We start from the raw sequence: 17674 nt of genomic DNA, 5'->3' as shown, positions 1-17674 counted from the left end.
TGAAGACGTGAAGAACATGCAAGATGATTCCCACCCTACCTAAAGGCTCCAAGAGACCACAACAAACCAACTGTTGCTTTAAAACAGAAATGTCTCACTTCAAGGCAGGAGCTACACCAATAATCAACTGAGGTAGAGTTACCAGACTACTCAGTACATTCACAGGGCACAGCTCCTCCTGCTCCACCAGTAATCTCTAAGGCTTTTGACCAGACTGCCTGTGTGGCAACAAGTTGGATGACTCCTGGTGGATACACCACATCCTGTCACTGGTCAGGAAGAAACCTGAGGATTTCCAAGTCCCTTGAGGATAAATTACTCAGAGAAAATTCTTGAAGGGATTTTTTATTATTATTTAGAACCTAAATGCCTTAAAATAGCATGACCAGGAAGGGTGGATTCAGGGAGTTGCCATCTCACAGATGTTGGTAGTTAAGAAAAACTCTTGAATCCAGCCCAGAGACCCACTGACTGAAATAGGCTTGACACCCAGATCTAACCAGTAAAACAAATGCCCAGATCTCTCCATCCTCTGGTGCCTGGGTGCCAGATGTGTCAGCGTCTAGTCAACAGCAGAGAGGCCACAAAGTACTTCCTCACTGTTACAAACAAAACCCAGTCCTGGCATGTGTCATTTAATAAATGTGCCTTTCAGTGCTTAATGTTGTGGTTCCCAAAACAGCCTAAGCAGCAGGAAAGGAGGATTAGTGTCTTTCCAGAAAGGACACAGTGGTGAGTCACCATCTCAGCACTGCTGTGAGTCACTTTGACAGTGCAGCTGACTGGCTCGACTACGAATATAAAATGACAAAACATTCCCTTCGCATTAGAGATCATGGGCAAATCCCCAAATCCAGATTGGAAGATGTCTGCGGTCCAACTCTGTATCCAGATAAGAACATCCCCTCTGCTTCTGCTCATTTTCATGATGATAGGATGCAGAGAGGAGCTGAAACCTGAGATAGCTGGACCATAGCTATCTTCGCAGCTCTGCCCCACCACCCACTGAAGCAACAAGCTACACCAAAGTCCTGACTTTTCACTTATGCAGTACGTGCTGCTTCCCGAGATACAGCCTGCACTTTACAAAGAGTCTGCTTGAGTCAGTATCGTGCTGTGAAATCCGGTGTCTGCATTTTCACCAAACAAAAGTTGTCCCTCTGCATGGCACAGGCCCTATGTACAGTTAAGCATAGAAGGGGAGAGGTGAAATTCACACCACTGGCACATGACCAGGCAGTTCAGGTGCTTAAGAGGGTGGTGGCCGCCCCCTCCAAACCCCACAGGTATAATCCCACTGCTGATGCCCCCCACAGCCACTGAGCCTGGCACGAGAGCTTCTGCTCTGCCCTTGTGAGACGAGCGCATGTGTCTGCTTGCATGAGGCTGCTTTCTCCGACTGGCTCTGTGTTCTTAACATGAGCTTCAGCAAAACCCTTGGCAGTCATCCCTCACCTCACAGGGAGGGTTCCCACGGAGGCAACCCTCCCCAGGCCAGGGGTCACAGGGAACAGGCAGGAGATCTTCCTTGCCTTCCACCAGGCAGCAAAAGTCACCTTCATTGGGACAAATCTCTAATAAATATCTCTTTGTCTAATCTAGCTCAAAACATTATGCCGGTGTTGGAGTTGCTGTCTTCCCTGTAAACAGGTGACTTCCCTGGTCAGAGGGTGCACCTTCCCTGGAAAGCCTTCAGCTGTCAGGCAGCAAGGTGACATGACTTAAGTGCTGGTCTTAATTGGCAAGGGGATCCCAGGAAAAGGTGATCCTAAAGACATTGCCGGCTGAGCCAACCAGACCGTCCATCCCCAGCCGTTTCTCTCACTTGTGTCAGAGTGAAGCAAGGTAGATAAACCCGGAGGCTTCCCAAACCCGCTGCAATGGTGCAATGTGAAATGGGTCCTGTAGCCAAACCTAAACCCTTGCATCAAGACACCTCCAGTGTTTCTGAGAGGCTTTTCTGTATAGATAAAGTAGCAGCTCGTAGTTTGAAGAAAACACAGCAGCTCATGGCACAATATAATTCAATAGAATATCTGGCACTTAGATGGACACCAAAAAACCATTTCATTATACAAAATCTTCAAATCACAAACACTACCTCACACTTTCAGATTACATATTTTTGTGACTGAGTAAAACTGAGCAGGGAACAAACCATTCTCACTAGTAAGAGACTTACCTGGATGTGTTGTTATCCGGTTACTTCAGGATGTCTACAATTTGAGAATCTGTTTGTTGCGTCTCAAAGTCAAATTCCCTTGGAAGAGGAAAGAAAAGCTTGCATGCGAGAAAAAAACATATCTAGAAAACAAAGGTCTGAATTCAGATAGTGGATGAGTTGCATTTTCCAGCTATTCCTGTCAATATTTTGCTGGCAGAAAGCCCTAATTCTTTGACTCCACTTCTGAAATCATATTTTTAACATAGAATTTATGGAAAAGACAAAGGAAAGAGCTGCTAAAACCTTTTCTTTACTATTAAATTTTCAGCAAGGTACATAATAGTTCAGCGAAAGTGGTATCCAAGCAACACGTTTGAAAGGGGCAAAGTATTAAAAGATTGTTCAGTCAATTATCTTAGCCTGAACATGCTGTTAGCTGGCATAATTGTCTTTGATGCAAAACACACTTTCTTCTTGTAGTTATAAATAATCACAATATATCCAAAAGTTGTATTATTAATGAAGAATACCATCTCTTGGATTATTCTCCTCACATCTAGCACACGCTCACATACAATTTCTCCTCTAGCCAGAGCATCATATCTCAGTGTAACTAAAAGCTGCCACCTTGAAGCAATATATTAATTTGCTTTTCAGTTAACTATAGCCAGAAAAGTGATACCTCTTCTGCATTCATAGCATACTTAATGTCAGATCTATCTGTCTCAAAGGACTAAAAATAATTTTCTACTGTTTTATTCCCTTAGCTCCACTGAACTAACGTAGCTGAAAGATCATGAGTGGGATTCTATATAGGCATTATTAAAGAAATAATGAGTAATGTAACACCACACTGTGGAATCTTTTTGATCAGAAGAATGTATGTTAACTATGGCCTAAGTGTTCCCCTGTGATCGCTGAGTCAAGGTTAGGGGTGATGATTCATAAGCCAGAAAGAATACGGTTTGACTTTCAGAGTTTCCATGGCTGGCAGATAGTAAAAAGAAATCTTTCTATTCCTGCAATGAATATATTTGATGGAAAGACAGCAAATGGATAATCTTAGCATGCTGTATCTGCAGAACTGGGCAACAGTCCTGGAAATATTCATCTTTAACAAGCACAATGCTGTTCACACATGTAAAATGGTGTGTGTGCACATGCACTTGGAGCATTAGGCTTTGGTTCAAAAAACAGAACTGCACCTTATGACATGGCAATGCTCCTTCAAAACTACCATAGATGAGGCTGTTTCCCATACAGAATTAAAAACGAATGGACTTCTCCCAGGGGAAGATATCTGGCAGCACAGAAGTGAGCTGCTAGAAGACCAGTTATCAGGCAGCAAGAGAGCATCAGCAAGGAGATACAGCTATTAACCTTTTCTCCCTAATCCAGAGCTACTCTGGCAGAACCTGAGCCTTCACTTTGGCACACCAACTATTCGGGCACAGTTTATGAAAGCACAGAAATTAAGAAGGGCATATGGCATTTGCCTGGTTCCTAGAAGAACTTCTCATCTAAAACCTCTTCCCATCTCTACTGCCCTCTACCAGCAAGATCCTGGGTACAACGTGCTGATGGGGAGACTCCTTCATTGCTCCCAGCCTGCAGATGAGGCCATGCAGCTCAGGGCAGGAGCTCATCGCTGGGTCTTGGCAAACCCTCCATCTCAAACTGGCCCCTGGGCACCGAGTGGCCCAATACACCTCCCTGGTGATTTCACCAATTCTTTGTGAAGGGGGCAGCTGAAAAATAATTCAACATAAGGCAGACAAAATTCTGTGTCTGTCATATCAATATGTGAAGTATAAGCAATGAATTACACTTGGAGATGAATAAGATACATGCAACGACAGTAGGCCAGCCTCACAGCTACCTCTCACCCTGGTTTGGCTCCAAGGTGATGTTTGTTTTTCACTCAGCTAGTTCAAGTCAGCTTAAGCGTCAGGACAATTCACATAGCTCCCAGAAGTGGGAATCATTTTGTGTGGCAAGCCTCCTCTTTTGGAAGAGGCTTTCCAAAAAAGGTTCTTTAATGTGACATAAAGGATTTCCTTCAGTCCTTCATTCTTACTTTAAAAGGATCTTTCCAATAACTCTCAATCTGATACTTGATTTAGAGAGGAAAACACCTTAAAATGTTCCCTGGCATAAAACCTCTGTCTGTGATGGGTTTGATCATTATTGTGTAAAGATGTTTTCAAAATGCAAATTCACACATGCAAGATTTGGCAAAGCTTGCCACCACCTTGACTGTAAACAAATGTGTTCACACAAAGCAAACATCTATTCCAGCAGAGAGGTAAGTAAGGAAGAGTTGCATGACTTGTATAACATGTATTGAAACTAACCTCCCAAGGCATATAATTGCTCAAATGCCTTTTGTACAAACACATCAATAAGAAGAAAGAAGACAGGCCATTGTCAGGACTTGATAGAGGCGAGATACAATGTTTAAAACAAAGCTGGGGACAACAATCACTTTGCAGTAGGTGACTGCAAAATATAGATTACTAACAAGGGCTGAGGGATCCATTGCTCAGAACCCATGTAAATAAAGCTATATAGGATTATAAACTAATTTTGCGTGTGATATCAAAAGTTGCAAGAACAAGGAAGGTGTATTTACCAGATAACAGAGTCCTTTTTAGTTATCAGCTAAGACACGCTCTCAAACAAGATCACACAAAACGTGTTACAATAGTACACTTGTGTGCCTATCCTGCTTGAAGCATACGGGACTGTATGTTCTGATGAGAATCCAGGACACAAAGAACAGGTCTCAAGAAATATCTTGTGGATACAATCCAGCCACTCTTGTTTTAAAAGTCAGTCTGAAAAATGTTAATAGTATTCTTTAGTTCCTTCTGTGCCTTCAGCGGCTGATGCACCACCTCTTTTAAATACGGTTTTGCCACTGAGCTGTGCATTGGTAACTGATTTCAGATGCAATTTTCCTTTGTTGATTACAAAGTCATTTTAAGTTAGAACTTCTGAATTGAGACTGTGTGCTTTGTTGGACCTTAAATTTCATAACTTTTCATACAATTCTGAAAGCAGATACAAAATAATACACAAAGTGGGTGCCTCAGAACTAAACGTAAATGAAGGACAAGACTAACAGCTCTATCCTAAGCCAATAACCAAAAAGCAGTTGGCAGGTGCTGTTTGAGCTTGCCACCTACACACACAAAATTTCACAGCAAAAGAAAGCCAAGTAACGTACTTGTGTTTAACCTCAAGCCCTCTGAATTCACTGTTGGGACTGACATTTGGGAACAGATTTTCAAAAAAACATTTATTCTGGTGCCTAAATTGGAGCTAACTTCTTTTGCAAAAATGTGGTATGTTGAAGTAATCAGGAAGCTCAGTACTTCACTCAGCTGAAGTGGTACACCAAACTTTCTGTACTAAGAGAAGAAAGTTATAGCAAAGGATTTAGTGTGCAACAGGGATGTAGATGACACCAGTTCAATTCACTTCTACAACTTAGATATCCTACCTGATCGTGAACAAGCTCCTCTATCCTTGAATCAGAGATCCCATCCTTAAAATAATACCACCACCTCACAGCAATGTTGTAAAATAAATATACACAACCGAACATGCAGCTGTCAAAACTATGGCAACAGAGTCAATAAAAGTATTTTATATGGATTCACTAGCTGACCTTCCATAGTCATCCTCCCAAGAGGATGCTTCTTTGTTTCAGCCTGCAAATTCCCTCTTCTTTCTTGCTTTTGATGCCTGCAGGTGATAAAGCTTCCCTGAGGTGCAAGATCTCCCATCTTGCTATGCAGGCTTAATGAAGTCTCTTAGGACAGCTCAACTGTGAGAACAATCCAGTCCCATAGCATACTCCTGGAAGACGGACCAACCCAGCTCAAACCTCCGTACAAACTTGCTGAGTCAAGTCCATTCTTGCGGCTCAGTGCAATATAATGCAGTCACACAACTGCACGACTGAGTTAGTGAAGGAGTGTGGTGGGAAATGGGACCCCTCATGTTTACCAGCGCCGCCTGGGGCTGTTTGGGCAGGGAGTTGGAGGAGCAAGCATACCAGGGCATGGGGCTCCAATATACCACTGCTAGTTCAGACACCAGTAACCAAAATTTTCTCCACTACCTTTGGCAGAGAATTAACATTTTGCTTACAATAACAGCTATTTCAGAAACCTCGTTATTTCCTAGTTCCATATAAGCCTACACTTGAATTGTACTTCATTTCCTTAATGCAGTGTTAAGTCTTCAGGCACGTTTAAAGGTTGGAAAGAACATTAACTGCTTTTTATATATTTTTAGAACACATTTTGATGCCTTTGTATCTTAGAGCTCAGTTAGACTTCTTTTTCTAGAAACAACCAAGTTGTCAACAATATTAAAATATAAGTATTAAATTCTTTAAAGCATTTAGATGAGTTTGTGGATGGGGATAGGAGAGTGGTTTTTTGGAGACACGGGATATTCAAAACTGTGCTATGGTTTAAAAGCTAAAGATAACATTTACTGAGAAAAGGTCACTGGAATTTCACAACCCATCTACAGGTCCAAGGCTAGAACCCACTAAGAAAACCTTAAAAATATTCTTTGACACCCTCAACACCGTTCAGACCTTAAATTATCTCCTAAATATAAGTTTTAAAATGTTATCAGTTATCACTCATTTCCCTCAAATATGGACAATTCATTCATGTTTGAGAAAGAAATAAACAGTATTTGAGCAAGGAAGAGATGCAATAAAAGATTAAACTAAAGCCATGATTGAAAATCTAACAAGTTCAACACAAAACCTGTTTAACACATTTTGTTCAGATGTAGTAAAGCACAGCACAGCCTCTTTCTCTGCAGACCCACAAAGCTACAGGTGAACTTACAAGAAACTTGGGGGGCCAAGCCCACAAATCATGACTCAAGCGTTAGTCCCTATAACACAAACGTCCCTGTTCCTTTTAATGGTTTTCATAATGTGAGTAAGAATCACTTTCAGAAAACAGACTCCATCAGGAGTGGATACTAAATGGCAGTCTAGCTAAGGAAATGCTAGTACAGCTCTGCAACACAGCCACGGTGCCACGAACGCTGCCAGAACATTGCGTTCCCCTGGAAAGCGCAGCAGAACACTGCTTTCCTGCAGCTGCATGCGGGGTCCCAGCACTTCCAGCAGATCACGCTGCGAAGGCAGGCAGGTTTAAAAGAAATATCAGCTTTTATGAATCTAAATTTGACAAGCACCAACTAGAAAATATCTTCAGTGAAGATATCAGAGTAATAGAATAACAGAAAAGAATACAACACGATGAAAGGGCAATTTCCTCCCTAACTCATTTGTTTTCAGGTGATGCTGCTTTTCTTACAATAGCGCTGCTTTGTTTCAGGAGCACAAGTGCCAGTAATCACAAAGTGATCCCCTCATTACCTGTCAATATGTCTTCAAGGCATCATTCCTTCTTGATATTTCACAGATTTGCCTTGAAGGCAAGAACAGTTCAAGTCATTCATCTATGAAACCAAAGACAATGTTGTCAGAAATTGTGAAAAATTTGGATGCATGATTCTAGCCTCTCCTCGTTTCTTTTTGCTTGGCAGCATAAAATAGTCTAACCACATAAATCTTATGCTTGATATTTTTATATTATCTATTTAACAGTTTCCAGAGTAGGACCCCTCCTCAGAGCAGAGCTTCAGCATGTACAGGTGCAGTCACACAGCTGCAGTAGCATGGAGCACAACATAAAATAAGACTGCAACAGCGGAAAGCAGGAGTGGTATCCCTAGCAGAAGAAACTTGCAATAAACCAAATCAACCTATTTCACTTCACTTATAGCAAGTAAAAGAATTAGAGGTCTATTAATCTAAAAAATATCAGTGTCCTGGTTCTGGCTTAGAACCTGGGATAGAGTTAATTTTCTTCCCAGTAGCTGGTACAGTGCTGTGTTTTGGGTTTGGTGTGAGAACAATGTTGGTAACACACTGATGGTTTAGTTGTTGCTCAGTAGTGCTTGCCCTAAGTCTGGGACTGTTCAGTGTCCCATGCTCTGCCTGGGAGCAGGTGCACAAGAAGCTGGGAAGCAACAGAGCCAGGACAGCTGGCCCGAACTAGCCGAAGGGATATTCCATACCACAGAACATCATGCCCAGTATATAAACTGGGGGGAATTGGCCAGGAGGGGCTGATTGCTGCTGGGAAGCTGGCTGGGCATCGGTCAGTGGGTGGTGAGCGATTGTATTGTGCATCACCCAGGTTTTCTTGGGTTTTGTTCCTTTCTCTCTTTTTCCTTTTCATTACTATTATTACTATTATTATTGTTACTATTATTATTATTACTATTATTATCACTATTATTATATTTTACTTTTTTTCAATTATTAAACTGTTCTTATCTCAATCCACAAGTTTTATCTTTCCGATTCTCCACCCCACCCCGTTGCGGGGGGGTGAGGGGGTGTTAGAGTGAGCAAGCAGCTGCATGGTACTTAGTTGCCATTTGGGGTTAAATCACTACAACGAGGCTTACATGGTCAGGATGGCTATGAAAAACGACTGCAAATTAAAATGTGGGCCACAGCTCTAGCCTCTCCCCTTACAGAATGAAAAAATTTCTACCTAATGATACTAATAACTTCTTTTAACTTCTGTCTTCACAAACTTCTACCTGTTGAAAATTCATAAGGTGCTACATGAGCTTTTACCTTATACTCTTACCTTGCACTGCAAGAACTAACTTAACCATGCTGTTCTCCCAGAGCAGAAGGGTTGTTCCAGGAGCATGAAAATCTTCAGGACTCTGCTTTTTCTATGGCTTTGTCCAAACAAAAGCTTTTCTCTGGCTTTCTGGCACCAGGTAGAGAGGAACCAGGGCCCAGCACACTACCTCTGACCTACCACCTACCAGCCCTGAGTCCTGAAGCCCCCAAACAGGCAAGGGAATCTGTCTCCTTGCTCAGATTAGGGGAGAGATCCCCACCATGTGAGCGGCACTGGGATGCACAACAGGGACATGCCACGGCCAGTCAACATGCTCAGGTCAGCCTGGGCAACACTTACTGATCCAAGGCAGAAAAAACCACATCTATAGCTAAAACATAGATATTTGGTATAAGTTTCTACATTTATTTATTTACAGAAGTTTATTTCATAACATGTTTGCTAAATCAGGAGCCGAATCTCCCTACAAGATAGAATAGCATATGCAATATGGGCTTCTCTTTTTGGCTTAGGAACCATGTCAGCTTTAATTAACTATTTAATCATTAGATGCCTCTGTGAGGACTTTGATGACCTGAGTTTCCTGACCCAGCTCAGGCTTTTGGTCCGTGACGAGATGTTCCATCTGGCAGGAGGGAGATGTATCAGCAGCAGGAAGGGCAGTGCAGACCCCCACTGACCAGAGGCAGCTTTGCTGGGCTGCACTAGCAGGGACAGGTGAGGCTGTGGTGAAAGAGAGGAGTGAGGAAGGTCCTGAGCTTCTGGTACCAAAGTCAGAGCTGCTGAGGGTGTGTCTGAGAAGCGGAGTGGAGGAACCGGAGAAGGATGGGAAAGAGAAGGGGGCTGCAGTATCCTGGATGGGTGCAATCTGGGAAAAACTGGAAGCCAGTAACTCATGATACCACACCACCAACCCTGATTAACACCTCTGCACATCAAAGGCTTACTTAGAGTATGAGCTTGAGACTCGTGTGTTGGTTTGGATAAGCTCAGGCCGTCACTGTCTGCACACAGGAGCAGGATTTCAGTCTCACTGACTGCCAACACACTAGGTTTCATCAGCACTAGATCTTTTTAAGCTAGTCTGTGTACGTATGTGAGGAAGTGGGCATAATTTCTCCCTCACTGATCAAATAGCCCATCTTTTCCTGTCCCTTTTTAGACACAGGTTAGACCAGCTTTTAGGACATACATTACAAAGCTGTTCACCTGCATGAACAGATTTCCAGCGGTACATTTTAGTATTAGTCACTAGCCAGCTGTTTTACATCAAGGTTTTTTCTTTGGCAACTCATTTCACAATGAGAATATTCAGGCCTAACTTCTTGTCTTGCCCCAGCACCCAGCTGCAGGCAGAGAAAGGGCTGCAGCGGCTGGTAGCAGGTGCAAAGCAGGCACCATTCAGCAGGGATGCTTTGAGCCCGTGGCACAGCTCCAGTGGCAGCACAACTGATACCCTCCGGGCTCTGGATCTGGGTTAGGCCCACCACCTCCATCCCACACTGGGTCACAGAGCAGGAAAGAGGCCACGGCAGGTGGGTGGGATACAGGCGGGGAGGATAGGGAGTGAAGTTGTGGCTGGATGGGTGAGATAGCTGTGCAAATGAAAGACCCACTTACGACGAATTAGTAAGAAAGCCCATTCAAGTTAGCATGCAAATGAATTCTCTTGTTGCAATCAGACGTCCCAGTTGCAGTGCTAACATGCTCTGTCTATCATTCATGCGGCGGTGGCTCATATGGTGTCTCAGCAACAGTTCCAGCTGGAGAAGGGATCTCCGCTTTAGCTCCCAAAGATCTGCGGGAAGTTCTAATGTGGGCCTGAACTCTGCTGCTACCCCAGCTCCATACTAGGTCAAATCAAAGCACAAGCCCCAGGTACTAGATGTATTTCAAGTCATAATTAATTTATTTTTTCTTTTTCTCTTTCACATAGAGACCATATCTGGGTTTGACAGAAGAGTTTACTAACACTGTTTCAGTTTCCTCTTACAGTTTAGTTCCTATTCACATTAAATACTTGTAACTTCTCTCCTTATTGATTTATGATCAATATGAGAGGAGAACAACCACACACCTCACTCATTCCAGAAGAACACACATTTATTTGCTGTATCAATAGAACAATTCGTTTTTTGGCTTAGCAGTCATTTAGTTCATATGATCTCTCCCTCATCGTTAAACTTTACTCTGATGCCCTGCTTGATATTAGTGGGAGCCTGAATCAATAAAGGACTGTGAACTCTAAGCAAGGTCTGTTTTCACTAAGAGTTTGTGTGGTTTTTTTTTACTCTCGCCTGTGAAATATTTCTGTCTGCTTCAAATTGAAAGGTCCAAAATTATAATGAGCTTGTTTTCTCCTAGCAAAGCACTAGTTTTGCACCAGTTTCATTAAGATTTGCATGCAATCTGAAGGTTCACCTTGATAAATATCCTTGTCAATCCCAAGTCTTTCATTACTTTGATGGAGAAAATATGTGATGTATCATTTGACACTGTTCGTGGATTAATATTTCTATCATCTCCACTGCAGTTAATTGCCTACGTTTCTTTCTCTTGGAATAGTGGCTAGACACAATAGGTCATGTTGTAACATTGTGTATGTTAGATGTTATCTGAACTGGAACTCATGCAATAAATTGGCATTTACTTTCTGCCTCAGTTTCTTGGATGTGGGCGTTTGTTTGGATCATAGATCATCAGGAAAGTATTCTCTCATTCCACTAGAACATTCTACCTTTAGTCTTATTTTATTTTCCTTCCTCCTCGATAACATCATTGCTAATGGCTTTTACTACTACAACAGATCCCTCCACCACAAAAAGTAACACTTTTCCTAGGACATTTTACAGAATATGATGGGTATAATTTCTCTTCTTACCACACCAAAAAGAAAAACCCTGAAGTGTGAGCAGCAGGCAGCGGATTTAGAAAGTTTGCTCAATAAAAAAGGGGTGCATTTTGCAGCTGCAGAGCACATTTCAGCTAAGGGTCTCAAAACATAAAATTGGTTTCACAAGAGCCTTGCTCAGATAGGGTTATGTGAGGTTTATTTAATTAAGGTTTAGTTGATAAATGAGAATAACATTTGGGTTCTGGACAGGAAATCATGACAGTGACAAACCCCTCCATTTCTCATTCATTATGTGAATTTTGTGATGTTTCTGAAGCAGAATTCTATAATAAGCTGGGAAGACAGCCATGGATAAGCTTTTTCAAACCAGACGATGTCAACAAAACTGCAACCGTATTATGTCAAGCCATAATTGATTTCATACCGACCAACAGTGTCACAAATTTGTGTCAAGGCACTGAGGAGCAAAACACACCACAAAGGCAAAAGAGAGTAATTGTGTGGAAAATAAGTGACAGGATTGCTGAACCAACTTTATCTGATATTGCATGGGAAGATGATTTGCCATTCAAGCAGAAAATATGTACCAAAAAAATTCTTAAACTAGGAAAGCTGTTAATTAATACACTCAAGTTCACAGATGTTTTAATCAAGTGCAGCCTAGATGATTAAAATTGTAACTGTTTGTTATCTTGAGTAAAGGACATCAAAATAAATTTTCAGCATCAAATCCTGACATGAATATGGACCTTCTAATAACACAAAGATTTATTACAAAATTAGCATAGGCATTTCTTGATAACTCAATTAACTTAAAGAAATGTACGGTTTTGTGCAGATCACCAACAATCTATCTCTGTTAGGAGCTAAAAAACCCTTTACATTTACCACTAAAAATTTAAGCAGTGCATACCTCAGTCAATACATAAATTCTAATGGCTCTATTGCCATAGAATATTACCAGATGACTAATAAAATGCATGTTGCTCTTCATGCTTATGAGCATACAGATAGATAAATGGATATCAGCTTATTTAAAAAAAATGTTTAGGGACATTTGAAAATATTTTTGACTATTTCATGTAACAATACGGCGTGTAATCTTCATCTATACTTTCACTACATGGTATTCCTGCTTGTATACCCCCTATGTAAATTGGGAACAACTCCAAGAGGGAAAACTTACCTTATAAATAAATAGCAAATCTCCCTTCCCTCTTGCTCCAACATCTCTGTTGGTACTACCTGGGGAAAGCCTGTGCTCACTAGGAATGAATCTACATCACAAAGCACCATCCTAGTCCTGAAAACATCATGGAGGAGCTGGAGAAGACGGAGCATCATCTCTCCGACTCAAGTCGGCAAAAGTAACTGGAGCTTTCCAAAGCCTTTTGGAAAGTGGAAAGCCTTCGGGAGAGTGGAAATGGAAGGGAAGATAGGGTCCTATTGCGTGGTGTATGCGGAGTGGGTCTACTTGAGGTCTGTCTTGGTGTCCTGAATAGTCATGGGAGATTCATGCCACAACCCATTAAAATGGAAGCATACGTCCAGTGAGCTGCCCTGCAAATAATTGGAGCTGTCTGGCTAAGGTTGCATAGTGGAGAAAATAAAGTTTCCCATTCACTCCGGAAAGAGGGCCCATGAACGTCGGTAGACTACAGCAGGGTTTAAAAACTGGGGTGATGAAAGAGGGAAAGTTAAATGTTGTGGATGGTGCCACCCTACAGGAAGCACACAAGGCCGCGTTAGCGCTGTCAAGTCAGTCAAGGGCTCCCACTAGTGTTATCTTTTATTTCATTTCCATCACTTGAAAAAAGGAACTTAAAAGAGAGGATTATTAAAGAGAAGAAAAAGTATGGTAAGAAAAAGCAGCTGTCATAATGGCTGGATCATGGATACTTTCACATTTGATTCATCAGTTTTAAACCTGATCCATGCTGTCCATTCCTCAAAGCTTATACAATCTGGAAATTTCTTATTGAAAGTAATCAGATGCCATTGTCAGCACCTAATTAAGAGCTGCAAAAATGCAACACATTGTGAAAAACTAACAGTGATATAGTTGTTAGCAGGCATCTTCAGAACAGGCACTCTGGAGAAGGATAGAGATGGAGGTGATCTGTCACCGCTGTCTGTGGCTCCTTTTAGGGGCATCCATGAGCATGCTACATCTGCCCCTCAAAATACATGGTGTTGTGATGAAGAAAAGATCTGAAGCCAAGAAGAAATCTGTCTGGCTAAAAACATTTAATGTGGGGGTGGGTGGGAGTGGTGGTGGTGTGTTTTTTTTTCCCGAATCAAAACTGCAAGTTGAAGATCCTGCTCGTAAAAATAAAACATGCAGGTTTGGATGTTGGATTGGGCAGTACAGGTAACATTAGAAAATTCAGGTCTTGGGAGCAGCGCTATAGCTGATGTACCTAGAAGCAGATATTTCCATAACTGACTAGTTAGGATGGTTTGTATTAGTCAGCAGTTTGCACTGTTTGATAGTAACAAGTACTTTTAATGCCAGATATTTTTGTGTAACACTGAGCATTTCTAATGTTGGAGCCTTTCTAATGTTCCAGCAAAGTCCACAGTTTTAGAAAGCACACTGAAATACATCCCTGCCTTGGCTTTTCTTTTCTAGCAAACATGATAAGCATGCACTAGTAAGAGCTACTAACTGGGCAACTATGAGCTTCTCAGTTTTTTGGTCTACATGGAAAAAAACTGGATATCTAAATAGGAAGGAACCACGGGAAGAAACAAATTTTTACATTTGGACTAGATATAGACATAAGGCACAACTAAATTCTTTGTATTTTCATTGAAATCTGCATCTAGTCTAGCAATTTCCAGGCTCACATCCTGCATTTCTTATTAAATAGAGACGTTATATTCATTCCCTGTGTATCACGAGTGGTTGGCGTGGCTTGGGAGAGCAACCAGACTGCTTTTTGCTAGCACTCAGCAGACCACTGAGAAAATTGTGAAGTACCAACTGTTTTACATTAAAAAAAAGCTTGGGGAAAAAAGCCATGAGGTAAGTCCACTAGAACATAAAAGAGAGAGATATTTCTGGTTTCATATCCTTTGGCTTATCTCAGAAAAGCACAACCAATTGCACGGCTCAGAAAGAGAAAGCTACACAAACCCAGACGAGAGACAAGTATTTTGTATGTAAACATACTGCAATGATCTACCTAGAACATGGCCAATTTTCTGCACTTTTTTATTAAACTTTTAACTCATGTTTGTGCACATACATATTTTTAAGCACCTGGTATTCACCAAATATATTAGGACAAATATATCACAGGACCATTACCTGTGGGACAGCAGTTAGGTAAGGACTAGGTAAGAAGCCATGACTTTAAAACTCCGATTCCATTTCTCAGTAAAAAATGGAATTCTACAACAAGTGGCAGGCCAAAATTTACGTTTTTGATACTGTAGGTGCTGCCTCATTCACATTTCTATCGAGGCCATTAGTTTTCAGTTAGGTATTAAAATAATGGAAATTATTTGAAGATGATTAAAAGACAAGAAGAAAGAAGACTACTGGGCCCCAGGAAATCTACCAGCTCTGTCTGGGGCAACCTTTGGACACGTCAAAATCAGTGGCAAACCTTGATTCCTTACTACTGGGGAGGCTGGCACAGTGTACCATGCTGCCTTTTGCCAAGCGCAGCACACCCCAAGTTAAAAACCTTCCCTTAGCACATGCTGCCTTTCTACAGGAGGGAAGGTCCATCCCAGGGAAAAGCTGTGAGAATGAGCATGAAGAACAACCTGATGTCCTGTGAATGTCCAGGGGAAACTGCTCAGTGTTTTTTCCTTTTCTCCAGTAGGCAAACCGCCCAATTTTGAGGATCATTAATCTTCCCGGGTGCTCTATATAGGGTGCAGACTTTACTTCCTTGATGAAATTACATAATTTAAAAAAAATATGTTTCCTGCCTCCTGAACCCCAAAGAAATGGTGTTTTTTTCTCAATAATCCCCTGATACTCAAGGCCCTAACCCAATGATGATTTGAGTTAGAGTTCTTTTTTGGAAAAGTTCTTATTTTCTGGAAACTGTCTTAGGAAATAAAATGAAACATAAAAGTAGATTTGTGGACAAATGTAGCATTGCTGCCATTAATGGAAGTTCAAACTTATTTGTGCCTCCAGGCCTACCATATATCAAGTTTTGAATAAATAAATAATTAGCATTTTCTCTTTTAAGCTTCCTGGACATGTGTTCATTTAAAGTTACACACTTTATCAAAGACAAGATACATACCAGAACCTTCAGTTAAAAAAAAACCAAACACCACAAACAAACAAACAAATGAAAAAAAAAAAAAAAAAACCGAAGGAAAAAGGTCATTCTTGGGGATGATTTTAAAAGGAGGAGAAGTAAAAACTTAAGTTGAGCCATTCATGGAAATGGATCTGTACAATACCGAAACTATGCTGTTTCAAATGAACTGGTGCTACTGCTTCAAGTAGTTGGGTGCCCTTGACACATCTGTGAAAGTTGAGGCTATGAGTAACTAGCTATGTTTATGGATCTATGCTTGAGAATCCACAAGCTGCTAAAAAGAAATAAGAAAGAGCATGCACAGCTGAAGTGTTGCTATGCCCAGCCATCTGAAAGAAAGCTGTTGTTTTTTGATATATCAGCTGAAAGGGGTGACGTTATTACTGAACCAGATCAATCCTACACTGTTTTCCTTCATCTGTGTCTTTATAATAAAGATATGCCTTTGTTTTCAAAGCAGATCTTGCACTCTTTCTTCTAAAAAGAGAATCAAGGTTGATTAGCCTTGAACTTTCAGTTACCTGTTTTGCAATCCTTTAAAGACATTTTTCAAGTTAAAGAAGGAAAAGCCTTCTTTATACCCTGTTTTTTATACCCTGTTCTTTATACCCTGTGCTTTGTGCCCTGTGACCCAGAATATAACTCCTATATTAAGTGTACACAGGGTTTCTATTTACAACACCAGAACAATGAAGATTCTCCCTAGCAATCCTTCCAAAACATAAATTGTGGGGTTTGATGACTAGATGCTAATTTATATTTTTTTTTTTTTTTAACAGAGATAAAAACGTTACTAAAGAGGATTTCATCCTACTGGAATCATCATCTTGTCCTTCGCAAGCACCTTAGGAGTACAAATCCAGAGGTGTCCACAGTCAGTAGTTACAAACCAGTTTCAAAGTGGAGGAGGAGAAGCCTCTGCCTGCTCCTGCCCATTCGCCCTGTCCCCAGGAGGGGGAAGCCGAGCTCCGCCGGTTGCAGAGTTAGAGTTGCAATGAATTAAAGTCAGCTCTGGGCAGGATTTTTTTTTCCTTAACATCAGTTATCCCTGTACTTGCTTCCATGCACAGAGTTAAAATGCTCCTAGTGGGTTGTCCCTAGTGGGACCCTCACTGTGGGCAAGCTTCTGTCTAACCTCAGTTGATAATGCTCCAAGTTTTGGGTCAGAGAGGATTTTTTTTTTTTCCAAGCAAATTTCCTCTTGAGCAACAGGAGGTCAAGCTGACATGAAGCACACTGTCTTTCTGGCTCTCCTCTCACCCCCACAAACGCACCGCTCAGAGCTTTAATGAGGAGTCCGGAGCCCAGGTGTCAGTTCAAACTGACGTAAAATGCAACTGTTCCCGTTATGCAGGGCCAACAGCCCGTCTGCAGTGGTGGTTCCCCCCACGGAAGAGGATCAGCTACTTTCAGATAAGGCCATTCCCACTGCTGGAAATGAGGAGAATGACTCAGTTGCCTGAACACCCCCACGCTGTTGGAGACATCCCAGTCTCTGGGCAGGAGCAGACTTCCCATAGGTCCACATCACATCCCCAGACCTGTCTCAGATACCCGGGGCATCAGCCCTGGCAGAGCTGCCCACCTTTGGGCAGCCAAATCCTCCCCTTGGACGTGCTGCCTGTCCACCCCACACAGGCAGGTGTAAGGGCTG

General features: G+C 41.7%; 1 long non-coding RNA gene across 1 annotated transcript in view; it reads right to left on the bottom strand.

Moving 5' to 3' along the window:
- LOC308059509 overlaps positions 1–17674 on the bottom strand; it is a 146544-nt gene that overhangs the window by 126530 nt on the left and 2340 nt on the right. The gene's annotated exons all lie outside the window — the stretch shown is intronic.

The sequence above is a fragment of the Falco punctatus genome (assembly GCF_963210335.1).
Source record: "Falco punctatus genome assembly, chromosome: 2".
NCBI classification, from domain to species: domain Eukaryota; kingdom Metazoa; phylum Chordata; class Aves; order Falconiformes; family Falconidae; genus Falco; species Falco punctatus.
Note: the sequence above shows the minus strand (reverse complement) of the source record. Positions and strands in the feature narration are given on the sequence as shown.